Source organism: Myxine glutinosa, chromosome 5 (genome assembly GCF_964187855.1).
Source record: "Myxine glutinosa chromosome 5, kmMyxGlut1.1, whole genome shotgun sequence".
Lineage (NCBI taxonomy): Eukaryota > Metazoa > Chordata > Myxini > Myxiniformes > Myxinidae > Myxine > Myxine glutinosa.
Window position 1 is genome coordinate 11,805,147 of NC_136265.1, and position 6,075 is coordinate 11,811,221.

Below are 6,075 nucleotides of genomic sequence, written 5' to 3' on the forward strand. Positions count from 1 at the left end.
TTACCACATCCATAACCATTACCCCAACCATATAAACATTACCATAACCATTACCACATCCATAACCATTACCCCAACCATATAAACATTACCATAACCATTACCACATCCATAACCAGTCAACCATATAAACATTACCATAACCATTACCACATCCATAACCATTACCCCAACCATATAAACATTACCATTACCATTACCACATCCACAACCATATAAACATTACCATAACCATTACCACATCCACAACCATATAAACATTACCATAACCATTACCACATCCATAACCATTACCCCAACCATATAAACATTACCATAACCATTACCACATCCACAACCATATAAACATTACCATAACCATTACCACATCCATAACCATTACCCCAACCATATAAACATTACCATTACCATTACCACATCCACAACCATATAAACATTACCATAATCATTACCACATCCACAACCAGTCAACCATATAAACATTACCATAACCATTACCACATCCATAACCATTACCCCAACCATATAAACATTACCATGACCATTACCACATCCACAACCATATAAACATTACCATAACCATTACCACATCCATAACCATTACCACATCCATAACCATTACCACATCCATAACCATTACCCCAACCATATAAACATTACCATAACCATTACCACATCCATAACCATTACCCCAACCATATAAACATTACCATAACCATTACCACATCCACAACCAGTCAACCATATAAACATTACCATAACCATTACCACATCCATAACCATTACCACATCCATAACCATTACCCCAACCATATAAACATTACCATAACCATTACCACATCCATAACCATTACCCCAACCATATAAACATTACCATAACCATTACCACATCCACAACCAGTCAACCATATAAACATTACCATAACCATTACCACATCCACAACCAGTCAACCATATAAACATTACCATAACCATTACCACATCCATAACCATTACCCCAACCATATAAACATTACCATTACCATTACCACATCCACAACCATATAAACATTACCATAACCATTACCACATCCATAACCATTACCACAACCATATAAACATTACCATAACCATTACCACATCCATAACCATTACCCCAACCATATAAACATTACCATAACCATTACCACATCCATAACCAGTCAACCATATAAACATTACCATAACCATTACCACATCCATAACCATTACCCCAACCATATAAACATTACCATTACCATTACCACATCCACAACCATATAAACATTACCATAACCATTACCACATCCACAACCATATAAACATTACCATAACCATTACCACATCCATAACCATTACCCCAACCATATAAACATTACCATAACCATTACCACATCCACAACCATATAAACATTACCATAACCATTACCACATCCATAACCATTACCCCAACCATATAAACATTACCATTACCATAACCATTACCCCAACCATATAAACATTACCATAACCATTACCACATCCACAACCAGTCAACCATATAAACATTACCATAACCATTACCACATCCATAACCATTACCCCAACCATATAAACATTACCATTACCATTACCACATCCACAACCATATAAACATTACCATTACCATTACCACATCCACAACCATATAAACATTACCATAACCATTACCACATCCATAACCATTACCACAACCATATAAACATTACCATAACCATTACCACATCCATAACCATTACCACAACCATATAAACATTACCATAACCATTACCACATCCATAACCATTACCACAACCATATGAACATTACCATAACCATTACCACATCCATAACCATTACCACAACCATATGAACATTACCATAACCATTACCACAACCATTTCCATTTATATTACCAGATCCACAACCATAACCATTACTATAACCCTAACCTTAATGCTATTCCTAATCGTTACCAAAACCAGAACTACTACGGTATTACCACATCCATAACCATTACTATAACCCTAATCTTAATGCTATTCCTAATCGTTACCATAACCAGAACTACTACGGTATTACCACATCCATAACCATTACTATAACCCTAATCACAGTCCTAATCCTAACCCTAATATCGTTACCATAACCTTGTAATCCTTACTCTAACCCTATTATCGTGACCCTAACAATATTATCATTACCCCAACCCTAATATCATTACCATAACCTTGTAAGCCTTACCCTAACCTTGTAATCCGTACCCTAACCCTATTATCATTACCCTAACCTTGCAATCCTTACCCTAACCTTGTAATCCGTACCCTAACCCTAATATCGTTACCATAATGTTGTAATCCTTACCCTAATCATATTTTCATTACCCTAACCTAATTTATCGTTACCCTAACCCTATTATCGTTACCGTAACACTAATATCGTTACCATAATCTTATAATCCTTACCGTAACACTATTATTGTTACCCTAACCTTGTAATCCTTACCCTAACCCTAATATCGTTCCCATAATGTTGTAATCCTTACCATAATCCTATTTTCATTACCCTAATCTAATTATTGTTACCCTAACCCTATTATCGTTACCGTAACGCTAATATCGTTACCCTAATCTTGTAATCCTTACCCTAACCCTATTATTGTTACCCTAACCTTGTAATCCTTACCCTAACCCTAATATCGTTACCATAATGTTGTAGTCCTTACCCTAATCCTATTTTCATTACCCTAACCTAATTATCATTACCCTAACCCTATTATCGTTACCGTAACACTAATATCGTTACCATATTGTTGTAATCCTTACCCTAATCCTCGTAGCGTTACCATAACCCTAAAAATTATCGTTACCCTAAACATATAATCCTCTTTGAGCTGTCGTCGAGCTGTTACCTCACCTTGCACGTCGTCCTGCCATCTCAACACCAGCTCCATGCCCACCTTCCTGCTCCCCGCACCTTGCACATCGTCCTGCCATCTCCTCAACACAGCTCCATGCCCACCTTCCTTCTCCCCGCACCTTGCACGTCGTCCTGCCATCTCCTCAACACCAGCTCCATGCCCACTTTCCTGCTCCCCGCACCTTGCACATCGTCCTGCCATCTCCTCAACACCAGCTCCATGCCCACATACCTGCTCCCCGCACCTTGCACATCGTCCTGCCATCTCCTCAACACAGCTCCATGCCCACCTTCCTTCTCCCCGCACCTTGCACGTCGTTCTGCCATCTCCTCAACACCAGCTCCATGCCCACCTTCCTGCTCCCCGCACCTTGCACATTGTCCTGCCATCCCCTCAACACCAGCTCCATGCCCACCTTCCTGCTCCCCGCACCTTGCACGTCGTCCTGAAAACCTCCTCAACACCAGCTCCATGCCCACCTTCCTGCTTCCTGCTCCCCGCAACTTGCACATCGTCCTGCCATCTCCTCAACACCAGCTCCATGCCCACCTTCCTGCTCCCCGCACCTTGCACATCGTCCTGCCATCTCCTCAACACCAGCTCCATGCCCACCTTCCTGCTCCCCGAAACTTGCACATCGTCCTGCCATCTCCTCAACACCAGCTCCATGCCCACCTTCCTGCTCCCCGCACCTTGCACATCGTCCTGCCATCTCCTCAACACCAGCTCCATGCCCACATTCCTGCTCCCCGCACCTTGCACATCATCCTGCCATCTCCTCAACACCAGCTCCATGCCCACCTTCCTGCTCCCCGCACCTTGCACATCGTCCTGCCATCCCCTCAGCACCAGCTCCATGCCCACCTTCCTGCTCCCCACACCTTGCATGTCGTCCTGCAATCTCCTCAACACCAGCTCCATGCCCACCTTCCTGCTCCCCGCACCTTGCACATCGTCCTGCCATCTCCTCAACACCAGCTCCATGCCCACCTTCCTGCTCCCCGCACCTTGCACATCATCCTGCCATCCCCTCAACACCAGCTCCATGCCCACCTTCCTGCTCCCCGCACCTTGCACATCGTCCTGCCATCTCCTCAACACCAGCTCCATGCCCACCTTCCTGCTCCCCGCACCTTGCACATCGTCCTGCCATCTCCTCAACACCAGCTCCATGCCCACCTTCCTGCTCCCCGCACATCGTCCTGCCATCCCCTCAACATCAGCTCCATGCCCACCTTCCTGCTCCCCGCACCTTGCACGTCGTCCTGCCATCTCCCCAACACCAGCTCCATGCCCACCTTACTGCTCCCCGCAACTTGCACATCGTCCTGCCATCTCCTCAACACCAGCTCCATGCCCACCTTCCTGCTCCCCGCACCTTGCACATCGTCCTGCCATCTCCTCAACACCAGCTCCATGCCCACCTTCCTGCTCCCCGCTGCCACACCAGAGATAAGTCCCCCGGTTTTGTGTCCCTCACCCCATCTATGACCGTGACTGAGAGTGAGGTGCCTAGTTTTAATAGCATTGATTTTACCTCATTAGTTTACCACATTGTATATAATTATTATATTGATTTTAGTTTCCCTTGTTTCTTCGTTGATAAACCCGTTTGGTTTTACAAAAGCTTGAAGTCCTCGTGATTCTCCTCGAGTCGCGTGCGCGAGATTTTACCGCCATAATTCCGAACGCCTCGGAGTTCAAGCCTGTTTTGGTCCATCCGTTCACGGGTCTCGGTGTTAACCGCCCTGAACACGACAATACATATCATTAATATAATAATATTATATTATTTCATGAATATAATCATTGTTCGCACAAGGCTACAATAGAGACAACCACGCCATTCTTTACCTCCCAACAGCGCGATCTGGAGGACCCTCGTTGACCTCGCCGCTCATGGCCGACACCTGCGCGGATTAGATCACATGAACAGGTTACTCGGTAAGTTTCTCCCTGATCCTTTGAAATGACCACTTGGAACTTCCTGCGGTACCCGCTCCCTCGCCTTCCGCCATGGTTTTTTCTCGGGCCCGGGATGCAGAGTTTATTTCAGCACGTGCTGTGCTGCGATTGGCCACAGGCTAACCCTGCTTTGATTGGCTAGCCCTGGTCCTGCCATTTAATTGAATGTTTGTGCAAAGCCCAGCATTGATCCTTTGACCTTTGCATGACCCTGATCGGTCCCTGATGATGAAACTCGAATGCCCGTTTCGCCCTGTTCCCCCAAAAAGTGAAAGCGCTCAGTGTTTGTGTGTTTGTCCTGGCAAAGCAAGCTGCCATTCGGGGCTGAGGGTTTTAAATAAACCGAGGCACAAACTTTCTGCCATTTCACGAGCATGTTTATTCTGAGAGAGCAAACCCAAATAAGGACCCAGGCAAGATGAACTTGGATTTTCTATCGAAACCCATCCTTGTGCTGGTTCAATGATACCGAGGATGAAAAACGCCTCCCCCGTTCCCCCCACTCTTCCCATCATGGTCTTCTCGAGTAAAAACTGTTGGAAGGAATTTTTCCACTTTGATTAAAACGATTCTTCCTCATTTGCTTGGGCTCATGTTGTTATTTTAGATGAAAATATTGCCTCCCACTCGTGATATTGCCCCACCACCAATATCCCCCACCATTCATTATATTTTCCCCATTCATTATTTGGCCCCCATTCATTATTTGGCCCCCATTCATATATTGCTCTCCCATTCCTGATCTTGCTGCCCCCATTCCTGACATTGCCCCCCATTCCTGATCTTGCTGCCTCCATTCATGATATTGCTCCCCCATTCCTGATCTTGCTGCCCCCATTCCTGTTCTTGCTGCCCCCATGCATGATATTGCTTCCCCCATTCATGATATTGCTGCCTCCCTCCCACCCCCATTCATGATATTGCTTCCCCCATTCATATTGCTGCCTACCCCACCTCCCCTCCAATTCATGATATTGCTTCCCCCATTCATATTGCTGCCTACCCCACCTCCCCTCCAATTCATGATATTGCTTTCCCCATTCATATTGCTGCCAACCCCACCTCCCCTCCAATTCATGATATTGCTTTCCCCATTCATGATATTTCTGCCTCCTCCCCACCCAATTCATGATATTGCAGCCTACCCCACCTCCCCCGCCAATTCATGATATTGCTTCCTCCATTCATGATATTTC

The 6,075-nt window shown here is 45.0% G+C and overlaps 1 long non-coding RNA gene across 1 annotated transcript in view; it reads left to right on the top strand.

Moving 5' to 3' along the window:
- LOC137427961 (uncharacterized) overlaps positions 1-5,238 on the top strand; it is a 34,995-nt gene extending 29,757 nt beyond the window's left edge. Inside the window, exon 2 of the long non-coding RNA XR_010984615.2 lies at positions 4,779-5,238. This is a non-coding gene — a long non-coding RNA (uncharacterized LOC137427961). The remainder of the gene's footprint in view (positions 1-4,778) is intronic.
- The last annotated feature ends 837 nt before the right edge of the window (positions 5,239-6,075 follow it).